This window comes from Chelonia mydas, chromosome 6 (genome assembly GCF_015237465.2).
Source record: "Chelonia mydas isolate rCheMyd1 chromosome 6, rCheMyd1.pri.v2, whole genome shotgun sequence".
Taxonomy (NCBI): Eukaryota; Metazoa; Chordata; order Testudines; family Cheloniidae; genus Chelonia; species Chelonia mydas.
This window is the reverse complement of record NC_051246.2, coordinates 38,700,771-38,716,072: the sequence shown is the minus strand read 5'-3', so window position 1 is coordinate 38,716,072 and position 15,302 is coordinate 38,700,771. Positions and strand designations below refer to the sequence as shown.

The 15,302-nt window shown below is 40.3% G+C and overlaps 1 protein-coding gene across 3 annotated transcripts in view; it reads left to right on the top strand.

The window, feature by feature from the left end:
- GALNT18 (polypeptide N-acetylgalactosaminyltransferase 18) overlaps positions 1 to 15,302 on the top strand; it is a 369,675-nt gene that overhangs the window by 54,695 nt on the left and 299,678 nt on the right. The gene's annotated exons all lie outside the window — the stretch shown is intronic.

Genomic DNA, 15,302 nt, shown 5'->3' with positions numbered 1-15,302 from the left:
CTGGGGGCTCCTTTGAGTTATAGTTAGTCCTCACTTTGGTGGTCATCTAGCATTTGTTCAGGAAAGCTTCTGCCACGGAGACCTTGAGATCCTGTTAGAGGTCAAGGTTCTTTCCATTCACATTACAAAGGAGCTCAGTATCTCAGAGGACTGGACCTTCCCGGAGTTGCTGAAGTTAGACTTAGGTAAGAAGAATCAGGTTCTTCTAGGCTGGAGGGAAAATTTCTTTCCCTAGTTCTCCTTGCCCCATAGTGATTGGGAGATAGGTAAGTGTCTTGAAGGGTCTGCTTTGATTTGTTTAGCAGCAGAAGAAGCTTGCCTTAATAAATATGTTTTAGATACCTTTTAAATCAGGGTCCATGACCGCTAAAGCCAGATTGTGTACAATGCTTATTGTACCCACATTGCTTTATGGTTGCAAAACAGGTGTACTGACAATGCAGCTTTTGCACCAGAAGCTATCAAACTTGTAATGAGGTGCCTGCATCGTAGCATAGGTGTTGCAAGGCTAGATAGACTAAGAAATGATGACATCTGTAGAAAACTGAAAGTGCAGTGCGTGACCTACAGTAACCAAAGGCAGCAGCTGCAATGGTGTGGCCATGATGCTAGAATGACCCCATACAGACTGCCTAAAATTATCTGTGAAAGAGTGCATGAGACAGGCCATTAACATACAAGGAGACAGTAATATAGCACAGTATATAAAACCATCTAGGCAACTCCCAAATGGTTGAAATGGTGGCTCTAAACAGACATGCTCATAACTTTGCCCTGTCCAACCTCGACGTTGGATAAAGGAGATGAAAGATGATGGATTTGCTTCTGATCATCTGTGACCTTTACCAGTAATGAAATTGTGTCTGCCTGGAATTATAGTGTTTGGGGAATTTTTTTTGGATCAGTTGAAAATAAGTACAGACATATTTAAAATGGAAACCCAGAACTATATTCTTCATAGAGAATAATTTTATTCATAGTGCTTTGAGCACATTATATTTTTGTGTTGGTACTATCTTTACCTACCTATTTTAAGCCAGTGCGCGTGCTTTAAACTGCAGTTTCCAAAGACAGGGACAATGTTTCTGGGGTGGACACAATGTCAGATGATGATCTTGCTTGCTTTGCAGATTAAGCAGTTGAATTTGATCCCCTTATAAAAGACCACCAAGACTTGGCTTGTCTTTGCACTGAGTCACTGTGTAGACCAAAGCTTTGATGTACTTTAGCATAACAGTCTTCTTCTATTACTCATCTTGAACTTCAGGCCTTTCACTGAACTGAACCCAAAGCTTTTTAAGATTCAAAAAAGCTTTGACAGGGGGCCTCCTACCTCCCCTTACTCTCTCTTCACTTCATGACCTACTAATATTCCCCTAGCACTCCTGACAGGGGTGGGGTTGCCTGCTGAAACATAGAGCCAATCCCCTCTCTCTCCTCGTTTTCTGAAGATCCATGTGGATCCAACAGATCAACCAAGAAGGATGGTCCAGTGGATAGGGTGCTAGACTGGGAGTGGGGAAATTCAGGTTCAATTCTCTGCTGTGCTATGGATTTCTTGGGTGACTTTGGACAAGTCCCTTGGTTTCTCTTTGCCTCCGCTCCCTAGCTGTAAATTAATAGCAATTCCCCAACCCACAGGGGTGTTGTGAGGTTAAATACCCCAAAGACTGTAAAGTGCTTGGATACTGTGGTAGTAGGGGGTCACAGAAGTATCTAAGATAGATATCTGGTGGCTCCTGAAATGCTGATGCACTCAAATAGTGCCCTCTCTGCTGTCAGCAGCATCTTCTGGAGCAGATTATGCCTTTCTGACCGTGGAAGCCCTAATGCAGCAGAAGACTGCCTTGGCTCTCTCAAGGCAGAGTCCAAGATTCATCTTGGGACTGAGTGCTAGATTTCTAATCGTGCATGTGACAGTATGATGCGGGGCAAATCACTTAACCGTTTTGTAACTCAGTTTCCCTCATTCCCCAAAAGAGGACAATATTACCAACTGAATTCACACAGGTGGTGTGACGTAATTAGCGTGTGTTTGTGCAGAGATTTAGGAATATGTTTGGGTCTATCACTGTCTTATAGTAACCTTATTGCTTCTTTTTTGCTTTGTATTCTCTCCTTTTGTAACAATCTCATTTGCCTTATTTGCAAGTGCTCCGCTTTGAGCGAATGGTTTTAACAACTTTCTTACTTGAACCCCCATGTCCTCTACCTTATGAGAAGTCTTATGTTTCCTAGACAAAAATAATGATGTGGGGTGTAGTGACTAAATAGAAAATTGATTTAGCTAGCATGTGACAGGTGAATCTTTGTAGTTATTAACAGCTTATGCTATGGCCAGTAATGACGAGCAAGAGTGGTGATCCATTTATAATTATAAAAGTATCAAGTGTGAGAATTGGAAAGCGTCTTTTATGTAGAGTACCAGAATTCTCAAGAGCTTACTCTCACAAAATGCATTAGCACATTTGTGATGAAATGCATTCCCAGAGTACATTCAGGGCTTAAAATAAGGGGCACACCAGGAGCTTTGAGTGCCTGCCAGCTATTCAAACTCAGCAGAAACTTAAAAGAAAAGGCAGTTGCTGTGAGAATTTCTGTGTTCTGACCAGGACTGTCTGTTTATTATCTGCTTTATCTGTAGATTGTCTACATGTATTTCTCTATCTCTAGCTTATGAAAATACTGCTTGTTAATAGGGATGTGGTGCAGCCTCGGAGCTTAAATATAGATTTCAAATGATCCGAAGCTTGGGGATGTTTTAGTTCAGCCCACTATAACCAATATTCTGATTCTGCAGCTACAGATGTTGCCACAGAACCCACTTCTTACTAAAGAGTTGTGCTCCAGAATATTATTTTTCATTTAAAAAAAAATAAATTCTAGGCCTTGTGGCTTGAAGAAACCCTTTGAAAATGTGAACCAAATGCAACAGATACGATAGTGTTTCCAGGGAGCACTGTGAGGTGTCTGCTGGTCCTTTGATCTCAGTGGGCTTTCAAGTGAATATGTGGGAATAACATAATTGACTTTAAAATCAGTTATTACGCAGAAGCTGCTGTGCTAGTTTGTATAATTTAATTTGCTATTTAATTAATTGACCTCTGCTCCCCCATTTTAGAAATTTTAACTCAAACTGCAGCAGAATTTCCTATTCGGGCAGCCAGATCTGCACCAGGTTCCTGGATCCTGTGGCAGAATTTAGGTCCCCTTAGGTCCCCATGGAACACACAGAGCTTTGATTAGAGGACAGCCGCCATATCTGTGTCCTCCTGTCTTGGACAGTAAATGGTTAATAGGGAAACTGGCTACCCGCTCAGCTAGGGCTGATTGGTAGTCTCACAACTGCGGCAAGGATAAAAGGACTGCAGCTCAGAAGGGTAGGGTGGTTGCTAGGGAGGTTGAGGAGCTACTGAGAATAGGAGCCACCAGCCACAAAGTGGTGAGAAACCACTCAACCAGATCCTGTGGAAGAGAGGACCACAGGGTGTAGCTCTAAGGAACAGCCTGCAAGAGAGACATGGTAGGAAGCAGGCCAGGGAAAGAATAAGGGGTTGGGAGGTATTGGTGCCAGCCACTTCATGCAGGATCGTGGGCCTGGGTTTCCCTACCAAAGTCGACAGGGGGGTTATTGAGGCCTTGAACAAGTGAGCTGTACTTGAAGAGGCTTTATACTGTATGGCCCTCACGTAAGGTGACTGGCCTCCTGAGGTATTGGACTGTTAACATCCTGAGAAGGGAAAGGACTACTAATGATTTGGCCAGAGGAGTGAGATTGTAACAAGGAATCAACAAGCTGACTAGATGGTGATTGGTCCATCAAAGAAGGAGGGAGACTGAGGCAGAGTTGCTGTGTTGCTTGGTTTTCCTGCAAGGGGGTTCCAGAGGTTGAAGACAACCACCAACACTCAGTCAAGACCTAGGTGTGTATTTTAGACACTAGCGAACTTGACCTTGTTAGGATCAGCTTATCTTTATTCAGGGAGGGGCAGATCTTTGTGAGATTCATTACAAAAGTTATAGTCTCTACTGTATCTGTAGGTCAGGGAGAATGGAGGCTGTCAGATCATACTGAACTGTGGGTGTTAAGGATCACATTCGTTTAGTTGCACCCCTCCAAAGGCAGTCAAATGGCTTAAAGCTGAAAACACCTATCAGCCTGTCTGGAATGACTGTCAAACATGGATGCCAACCTATGGGCAGACTGTCAAGAAGCAGGGCACAAACCCCAAGCTTGTTCTATGTTCTATAATTAGATTTCACCAACCAACCAACAAGTATGAACTCCACAAGTGCTATAACAGCTTTACCATGAAGTCAGACTGTCCCTTGGGCACTCTGGTCTGTCTTGCCACCCAGGCAAACTTGCCTTTTTGTGATAGATAGTCCCTTACACCAGGAAATCACAACAATATTCAGGTTCCTCCCAGTCCCAAAGAACCAGTCACTTATCTCAGGTCAATTGCACTCTCAGATCTCTCACCAAAGACAATGCTTGCAACCAATCCTCAAAAAAACTAAAGATTCATGAAATAAGAAAAAGAAACAAAGTCATTTGCAAGGTTAAAGCCAGGTAAACACACAAATGAGTTAATCTTAGTTTTCAAAAGATAATAGAAGCTGCTATAATAGGCAAGTTCTATATGTCCTTAGGGCTAATCCAAGCTAAACAGCTTGGGGATCCCTTGCTTATGCTTAGAAATATTGCTCTCTCTGAATCCCAAGCAGCATAGTGATAGCAATTTCTCTTTAACAGGAAATTTTCTTCCCTTCCTTGAGCATTCAAGCTGTGATGGGATGAGGGCTTGTGTATGTATCCTTTTCAATCAACTGTCTTTTGTTCACTGATGTTCTGCTGTAGTTTGACTGACTGGTGTCTATGGTCCTTCTTTTTTTGGGGAGGAGACAACACTGCTTGTGATAAACTAGTATTTCACACTTGGTAATGCTTCTCCCCTGAGTTAGGGGGTTTACAATCTCAGCAAACATTTTTCTAGTTAACAGAGTAAACACTTGAATATTTACCTTATAACATGGGATATGGATATAATAAGTAAGGATAATACATGCAGCATCTAACAAGCATTTCATAAAGTCTTAACACTTTCTTAACTCTAATATCTATTTTAACAATATAACACACAAGCAAGCCAGACTGACTTCCAGCTATGCATTTGTCAGTGACGAGTGAAGCCCAGTGATGTTGGCATGAGCTGGCACCTGGCCTTCCAGTGTCACAATACCACTGTTTCTCTTTTGTTAGTGCTTTTTTTTTTTTTTTTTGGTAATTAGCCTGATTAAAAACCCATTATTTGAGTTTAAGGTAAATGGTCAGTTGCTTAATCTTTGATAGCAACTGAAACTAAAAACTCTTCCGAGTCCCATTTCATAACCATACCGTTCCAGGCAACAGTAAAGATGAACTGCCCCAGGACAAATCTGAAAATTAAGGGGCAATTTTCACTGTGATGTTAGTGGCAATAGTTTCTTTTTAATTCTTGGTATATCAGCATGAACCCAAACTTCACTGCACTTCTGTGCCTTTTTGGGGACCTGTACCCGCAATGTGGGCACGGTTGGCCTCCATTGTCTTAGTTGTTTACTAACGCCAGGAGTTATGGTCATACAGGCAGAGAATAAATCTTTTCAGAGTATCGACAAAGTGTCTCTTGTAACTGTGCTAACTGAACCAGGAGAGGAAGCTGTCATCCTCTTTGTGTTCTGGTTTATGGAACTCTATCCCAAATCCCAGCCTTCACAGGCTGATTTGTATATTACCCAGCATTGATTCCTTTTGAACTTTGCTACATCCTGCAATACTTGGTATGACTGAATCTGGTTTTATTAGGGCTGTTGATTAATTGCAGTTAACTCACACGATTAACTGAAAAAATTAATAGTGATTAAAAAAATTAATCTCAATTAATCACGGGTTTAATCACACAGTTAAACAATAGAATACCAATTAAAATGTATTAAATATTTTGGATGTTTTTCTAAATTTAAAAATATATTGATATCAATTACAAAATAGAATACCAAGTGTACAGTGCTTACTTTATATTTTTATTACAAATATTTGCACTGTAAAAATGATAAACAAAAGAAATAATACTTTTCAGTTCTCCTCATACGCGTACCATAGTGTAATCTCTTTATCGTTAAAGCGCAACTTACAAATGTAGATTTTTTTTGTTTTGTTACATAACTGCACTCAAAAACAAAACAATGTAAAACTTTAGAATCTACAAGTCCACTCAGTCCTGCTTCTTGTTCAGCCAATCGCTAAGAGAAACAAATCTGTTTACATTTATGGGAGATAATACTTCTTATTTACAATGTCACCTGAAAGTGAGAACAGACATTTACATGGCACTTTTGTAGCCAGCATTGCAAGATATTTACATGCCAGATTTGCTAAACATTCATATTCCCCTTCATGCTTTCGCCACCATTCCAGAGGACATTCTTCCATGCTGATGACGCTCATTAAAAAAATGTGTTAATTAAATTTGTGACTGAACTCCTTGGGGGAGAATTTATGTCTCCTGCTCTGTGTTTTATCCACATTTTGCCATATATTTCATGTTATAGCAGTCTTGGATGATGACCCAGAATGTTTTTTCATTTTAAGGCCACTTTCACAGCAGATTTGATAAAATGCAAAGAAGGTACCAATGTGAGATTTCTAAAGATAGCTACAGCACTCAACCCCAGGTTTAAGAATCTGAAGTGCCTTCCAAAATCTGAGAGGATGAGGTGTGGAGCATGCTTTCAGAAGTCTTAAAAGAGCAACACTCCGATGTGGAAACGACAGAATCCAAACCACCAGAAAAGAAAATCAACCTTCTGTTGGTGGCATCAGACTCAGATAATGAAGATGATCATGTGTCAGTCCACGCTGCTTTGGATTTTTATCGAGCAGAACCCATCATCAGCATGGGCGCATGTCCTCTGGAATGGTGGTTGAAGCATGAAGGGGCTTATGAATCTTTAGTGCATCTAGCATGTAGATATCTTGCAATGCTGGACACAACAGTGCCATACAAACACCTGTTCTCACTTTCAGGGGACATTGTAATCAAGAAGCGGGCAGCATTATCTCCTGCAAATATAAACCAAAATTGTTTGTCTCAGCAATTAGCTGAACAAGAAGTAGGACTGAGTGGACTTGTAGGCTCTAAAGTTTTACATTGTTTTTGAGTGCAGTTATTTTTTGTACATAGTTGTACATTTGTAAGTTCAACTTTTCACGATAAAGAGATTGCACTACTGTTTCCTTTATTTTTACAGTACAAATATTTGTAATAAAAAAAAATAAATTGAGCACTGTACACTTTGTATTCTGTGTTGTAATTGAAATCAGTATATTTGAAAATGTGGAAAAACATCCAAAATATTTATGTAAATTCTGTTCTATTGTTTAACAGTGTGATTAATAGCGAGTAATATTTTTAATCGCTTGATAGCTCTAGTGTTTTTTTTTTTTAAACCACTTTTACCAGTTGAGTTCCACCCTGCTTTAGAATTGTTCAGTACCATTTCCACATAGCAGTGTTTACTGAGAGAGAAAGGTAAAAGGACGTAATCATATCTACCTTGTCCTGTTGAAGTATTTACCGTTAGGGATGGAATGAGGTGTCTAGTGGTGAACTAAACAAATCCGTGCTAAAACTGATCGAGCTCATTTTATATATCACTGGCACAGAAGAAGGATCATACAGCATCACTAATGTATGAAGGGGAGATTGTAGCACCCTGACTCAGTTTGAATAATACCTTATACTTCAGATATTCCCACTAAAATCAGTGGGATTACTTGTGGAGTAAGGTATTACTCAGCACAAGTAAGGGAGGGAAAACCTAGCCCTACCAAAATGGGGTCCAGAGAGAATGACCGATGACTAATCCACTTAAAGCAGAGAAATGTATGTAGCAAGGAGTAGATAGAAAAGGGGTGGGTGGGGGTGTGTGTGTGTGTGTGTACAAGGCCATTGAAGTCAATGGAAAGACTTGTACTGAATTTGAAAAGCTTTGAATCAGGCCTTTATTGTATTCTATAGTGCCAGTTCTTCCAGAAACCCACCGAGAAGGACATGATGTAGGAAATGTTAGTTAAATGTCCAACACCCTTAGCTCAGTGCTTCAAACAGCAGAACATGGGCAATTATCTTAGTACCATGTAAGGTATGTCCACACTTTGAGTTGGGAGTCTGAGCTCAAGGAGACATACTTGTGCGAGTTCTCATCCAACTAATGCACTAAAACTAGAGAGTAGCTGGGGAAGTTTGAGCAGCTAGCCGCTCTGCGTATGTACCTGTCTGAGATGCTTTTTGGAGAGGCTGGCGACTTGCACCACAGCAGCTATACACTCTGTTTTTTAGCATGCTAGCTTTAGCTTGAAATCACACTCCCAGCTTGAAGGGTAGACATTGCCATAGGAACAAATGAGGCTGTGATTGGACCATTATGCTCAGGATTGGTTGCCTTATTGTAATAGAGGATGGCAAAGAAGAACAAAACTTTCAATTTTTTTTCAAAGTTGAAAGCAACTAGGCTCTTTGCTCTTTTCATTTAAAAAAAAAAAAAGATGAAAATGGGACCTCACTGAGAGATCCTTTATTCTAAAGGGAATAGAGGGCAGAGATGTTGCAAGGCAATTTAAGCTAGTGCCAAACACAAGAACTGAGAAGTGTGAAATGAAACTAAGGAAAGATTGGGAATTGAATCAGAATTTCTTTAGCTAGGCAATATGGACAGTTACAAAATGTTGCCTTTTAAAAGAGAGAGGCACAGGTACAGACATTTGGGGAAGTGGGGGAAAAAATATCTAACTCTCAGGATGGAAGCGTGGAGGGAGGGGAACAGGGACGTACCCATGTCTGCTGCTGGACCAAGTCCAAGTTTATATGTCTACTGAATTGCACTGGTATTTGGAAAGCATCAGTGATGAACCGTAAAGCAGTAGGAAGGTTTAAGAGAGCAATTTGGATGCTTTTGTTTGTTTTCCCCTTTCTATTGTACAAGAGTAAGGGGACAAGTGATCAGGTAAAGTCAGCAAACTTAAGAGATAAAAGGAAATAATGTTGTTGTTAATTTTTATGACTTATGGAACTCTGAGACTTTCCTGAATGCAGGCCTCAGGCCAAGTAGCTCCTGACAACTCCATTCTCAGAGCTATTTTTCAGTTCATAGGAAGCCCTGCTTCTGTTCCAAAAGTGCCAGTTTAATACCATGTTTTCAGGCAGCCCCAATTATTTGAGTGCTGATGAGGTCAGTTGCAAACTGAGTCAGATATATAACAGTAGTGGCTAGGGAAGAGTACTTACTTTGTTTTCTCAAAACAGTCCAGCTACTACATACATCTCCAGGTGAGCGAAAACATAGTTGCACTTGATGCACTGGACTTGTATCCGTGAATGCGTGGATTTGTAAGTTGGTTGAAAGATGGAAAAACAGTTTCATGGAAAAAAAAAAAAAATGGAAAATGTGAAGTTACTTGTTTCCCAGGTTTCAGAATGGAACCATTTTTTTTACATAATATTTTAAAAGCTTGAATTTTTGAAATTTTCTTTTCCCTCTACTTTCTTTTCCTCCATTTTGGCAACGAGTGCAATAAATGGCCTGGTTTTTTTTTTTTTTTTTCCCCACTATCTGTTTTTTGAAATTTACTCAACTTTTGAAAAATTAGATTGAAGAAAGGGAAAATGAGAAAGTGGTAACCTCTCCCGAACCCTAGACGTTATTGTATTGCTCTCAGTGGCCAAAATGAACAAAGGGGATAGAAATAAAAATCCAAAATTTTGATATTTCAAACTTTTTGTTTTAAAAAAAACAAACAAAATGAAAACTTCAGTATGAAAAGAAACAAATTTTAATTTATTTTCAAAATCCCCCATGGAGAGGGGGGGTGGGGAAGTTTAATAAACGGTGATATTTTGCTATAAAAATTTTAGATTTAGACAAAATGAGAAATTTTGGCCAGCTCTACTAGTTAGTAGTGCAAACCTCAGGCTTAATCTTGAAGTTAACCATTGTTTTGCCTGAGTACTGACTTCAAGCTTCAGTTCTAGGTCCATTATAACCAATTTATACAGAATATCCTGTAATAACAACGTCCATCCATAGTAATGAGAGCTGTGAAATGTCCAAGGTATCTGTAGTCACAACTGAGTGGGTGTAATAAAAACTGCTATTAAATTTACCAAATAAAACTGGTAAAACTCAGTAAAACTATATCAGCGGCTTTTTTAACGTTCATACTCTGTCTTTGCAAACTGATAATGAACTCATATTTAGCTGTATTTGTTGTTTTTCAGTTATTGAGGGTAGAAAAGGTTAATTGGAAATGTCAAGTTGTTTTTTTCCCTTTTACAGTTTGTGATGAGAATCTTTATACATGTGACAAGTGGGAGCTTGTAGATTTTTTTTGTTTTTTTTAAGATCCGTGTCTGTAATGTACATATTGTCCACGTGATGATTTATAATTAAAAACATCTAGGAGAATCATAGGGTCACATCAATTTTTTTTCTTTCTTTTTGAGCAAAACTCATGTTGGGAGTTCCATGCAAGAACCAGTGTCAAGATATCACCTTTAGAAACGGAGATGATTAAAAAATCCCTTGGGCACCTTGAACAGGTTACTGTTTAGTTATGGTTTGCAGATGCTGACTTTTTTAGTATTGTCAAATTATGGTGTTAGCAGAATGTTTGGGAATTCATAGCACTAATCTATAATGAAGGACAAATATTCTTTGTCACGACACGTAATGTTCCATTAAAAAGTTTCCTCTAGCGTTATTCTCTTCCGTTCCATGCTAAAACAACTACCTTGGATTTTGAGCTATGAAAAGGGTGGTGTGTGCATAACTCCGAGAACTTCACAGTGACTATCCAGTCTGTGGTTAAAACCCAGTCAGTCATTGACAGCCTGGTCGATTCTTGATTCAGTGTCATTGGACACTGACAGCACCATGTTTCAATTATAATACAAGCCTGCTACTGAACTGTATAAACTTGATAGTCTCTCCCCATTGTCCTGACTCTGAGGGTAGAGAAGCTTGGATGTGGAAATCACTTTGCAGTTGTTTACACCACTGATCTAATGTGATAATGCAAAAATGTTCCTGAACTTTTCTTTGTCTCTGTCATTGGAATTAATATTTGTTTTCTCTCTACCTTGGATCTGGCAAGTGTCATCTTGTATCGTGATTTGCACCGTTGGAGGAGCATGGTGTGCAGATGATGGGGGAGGAGGAAAGCCCCTGTGAGTACAGGGAACCATTGTTAAATGGGTGTGATTTTAGTGGCATTCCCCAGGGATTGGTTCTCGGTGCTATGCTATTTAATTTTTTTATTAATGATCTGAAAGGAAACAAAACCTCACTGGTAAAATTTGCAGATGACCCAAAAATTGGGGGAGTGATAGTGAAAAGAACAGGTCACTGATACAGAGCAATCTGAATGGTTTGTTAAGCTGATAATATAGCTAAATGTAAATATATACATCTCGGAACAAAGAATGTAGGCCATACTTCTAGAATGGGGGACTCTATCCTGAGAAGCAGTGACTGTGAATCAGCTTTGGGGCTCAAGGTGGATAATCAGATGAACATGAGCTCCCAGTGCAGTGCTGTGGCTAAAAGGGTTAATGCCATCTTTGCAAGGGGGAACAGAGGAATCTTGAGTAAGAGTAGAGAGGTTATTTTACCTGTCTGTTTGGTACTGCTGTAACTGCTGCTGAATACTGGGTCCATTTCTGATGTCCATAACTGAAGGAGGATGTCAGTAAATTGGAGAGGGCTCAAAAAGAGTCACAAGAATGATTAGAAGATTAGAAAACATGTCTTATAGTGATAGACTCAAATAACTCAATCTTTTAAAAAAGAGAAGGTTGAAAGGTGACTTGATCACCATCTAGAAGCACCTTTATGAGGAACAAATATTTAATAATGGACTCTTCAGTTTAGCAGAGAAAAGTAGAACATGATCCAATGGCTGGAAGTTGAAGATAGATAAATTTAGACTGGGAACTAAGGTGTAAATTTATAACAGTGAGAATAATTAACCATTGAACAATTTACCAAGCGCTGTGGTGGATTCTCCACTAATGACCACTTTTAAATCAAGACTGGATTTATCTAAAAGATCTGCTCTAGGAATTATTTTGGGGAAATTCTATGGCCTGCATAGTATAGGAGCTCTGACTATAGGATTACAGTGGTCTTTTCTGGCCTGGGAATCTGGGAAGGTTGAGATGGCTAGACCCTTATGAGCAGGTATGACATTATGTAAAGACTTAGTGTTCTGTCTCCATCTTCTGGTTGGGAGAAGCTATAATGTATATATACAAAATCTCAAAGAAAATGGAGAGGTAAGGAAAGTGTTATGGTCTGTTTCTCCTCTCCCCTCCCCTCCCCTCCCCGCAGGCAATATTTTTGAATAACAAAAGTGTCTGCTTAAGGGCAGACTGTGTGGACATAAGCCAAGTCTCAAATTTACCTTTCTTCAACCTAAAAATTCTGAATTTTGAAACTGAAGTTGTTGACACTTTTAGCTATACTTCCGTCGTATAGTTAACATTTTGCTTCTGGCTCTCATTTTGGGGCTTGAGTCTTAGGGCTTAGGCAGGTACTCCCCAGTGCTTAGAGCATGGAATAAGAATTAGAATTTGTGTTCTGTTTCTAATTCTGCCACTGATTTGGCCTGTGATTCCCAACAGGACACTTAATCAGTGAAGCTGCAAAATGGGTATAATCCCTATTGTCTCACAGGAATATAACTAATTAAAATGTGTGTAAAGTTGTGCTACTTCAAAAGAAATCTACATTAAGTGCCAGGTATCTTATCTTATCTTATTACTCTGGGTATATTTTTGTCCATAGTTTGACACTGGAATGCTGTGAACGCAGAGAAACTATCTGTGTAGCAGGAGCTGCTGTGCACATTACAGGGAAAATACAACTTAGTTATTAGATGTTCCATTGTGTATCATTTGGATAAAGCCTGTTGCAATCTGCCCAATAGAGCACAGGGAAAGTGGAAATCATGGGTCCAAAATAGGACTAACCTGAGAAAAAATTTACTCGTTGAAGGCCTAAATGTGGTGAACAATGTACTTTGCTAATCAGTATGGCTTCAGCTCCCTGCTGCAGTGGTTTTCTGGTACACTGACTGGATCCTTCATTGCTCGGATGCCTGCACTACTGAATTAGACAGTGGACAGATGGTGCCTATTGTGTTTTTCCCCTAGGCAGACAAGACAAGCTGTACTGTCAGCTAAACTTCCCCAGACGTTTTAGGCAAGTTACTGCTCAGTAGACATGAAGGTGCAAATTTTGTAGCTGTTCACCAGTCCTGGCAGGCTCTGTTAACTTCGGGCATTCATCCCAAGCTTCCACCACTATCATGTATGCACCCTTGAGAATGTTTTGCTGAAAGCTTCTGAAGTACTTTTCAGCCACCAATTTTGCAGCCTTGAAAGCAGAGTTGTGTCTCCCCATATGCAGATGGAAACTGGGCGGGGAGAAGCGCCCTGTACAAATTTTGCTTTGCTCACCTACTTAGATCATGGGTGACATTTTAAAATAGGTGAGGGATGGTTTTATTCCAGAAATACTATAGGATTCCAGGATTTGAATGTTTGTATTAAAGCAAACAATACACTACATTTTTATTAAAGAATTTTCTTCATCTGAAGAGTCACACAAAGGGCTCCACTGGGCCTGGGAAGTACAGCCCCAAGAAAGGTAGACCTTTGGGAGGCACAATGGCGATCTGACCTTCACAGGTGTGCAGGAGCATTCTACAGCTCCTCGGGGTACTTTCTCTTGCTCCCCTGCCCCACTGTAGTGGTTGGCACCCTGGAGGGAGTGCTAGCAGAGAGTAGGTCTTGTCTTTGGCATGCAGCTGTGTCCAGCTTTGGCACAGGATCCAAGAGGAGTTAGCTTTTTGTGACCTTTCCCTTTTGTGGATCAGAATGAGTACAGCCTGATGCAGAATGATTTACAGTGAGAGACAGAGCCCTCTCCTGGACCTACAAGTATATTGAGTCCATTATTCCTTTAAGGCAGGGGTTCTCAAACTGTAGGTCGGGACCCCATTTTAATGGGGTTGCCAAGACTGGCTTAGACTTGCTGGGGCCTAGGGCTGAAGCCTGAGCCCCACCACCCAAGGCCGAAGCCAAAGCCTGAGGTCTTCGGCCCTGAGTGGCAGGGCTCAGGTTACAGGCCACCTGCCTGGGGCTGAAGCCCTTGGGCTTTGGCCCCCCAAGGGGTGGTGGGACTTGGGATTTGGCTTTGGTCCCTCCACCCGAGGCGGCAGGTCTCGGGTGGGCTCAGGCTTCCATCCCCACTCTTGAGGTCATATAGTAATTTTTGTTGGCAGAAGGGGGTTGTGGTGCAGTGAAGGTTGAGAACCCCTGCTTTAAGGGACTAATGTGCACACAACTTGTTATCCCAAATGGAGTTACCCAGCCTCTTCAACTTGAACATACTGGATTAGATAACACAAGTTTATTAACTACAAAGAGAGATTTTAAGTGAGTACAAGTAATGAGGGATAAAAGTCAGAAATAATTGCAAGAAAATTAAAGCTAAAACGCTTACTGGTGCCTAATTTAACAAACTATATTAGATTCAATGCAAAGTTTTCTCACCACATGCTCTCAGCAGTTTTACTGACCAAACTATTTAGGTGAGGACTGCTCCCCACAGAGGCCAAGGACTGCTTCCTTTGTCTGTTCAGGTGCAGTGAATGTGATGGGCAGGGAGATTGAGAGGGAGGGTTGCCTTGGGGTGTTTGTCCCTCCTTTTTTATAGTTTCAGTCCCACTTTTGAAAAACATTTTCAGCTGAGACCCAGGAGACAAAGAGTTGATGTAGAAGGATATTCTCTGCTGTTTTTTTAATTATTATAACCTGTTTTGAACTTCCCTTGTTTTCCCTCCCTGCTTGATGACTCTGTTTACATCTTAAATGCAAATTAAGGCAAGCAAATATTCCTTCTTTTGTTTAGGACGGATCTGACTTCTGCCTGGGCAGGTCAGTGGGGTTTGGAACATGTGGTGTTAACATCATTCAGGGGAATCTTATAACTTCACATACAGCATTGCCCTGCATTTTATCTTGATAATACGGACCAGCAAATTACTAGTTTTTCAAATGATACCTTTGTGACGTTATTGACATCATCTCTAACTGTATAGATCACTGTTGCGACCACTGTTATATATTTGCAGTGAATATTGTATAAAGGTTGTCATGTAAGGGGTCTATAGAGAGGTTATGGTTTGCTGGTTATGA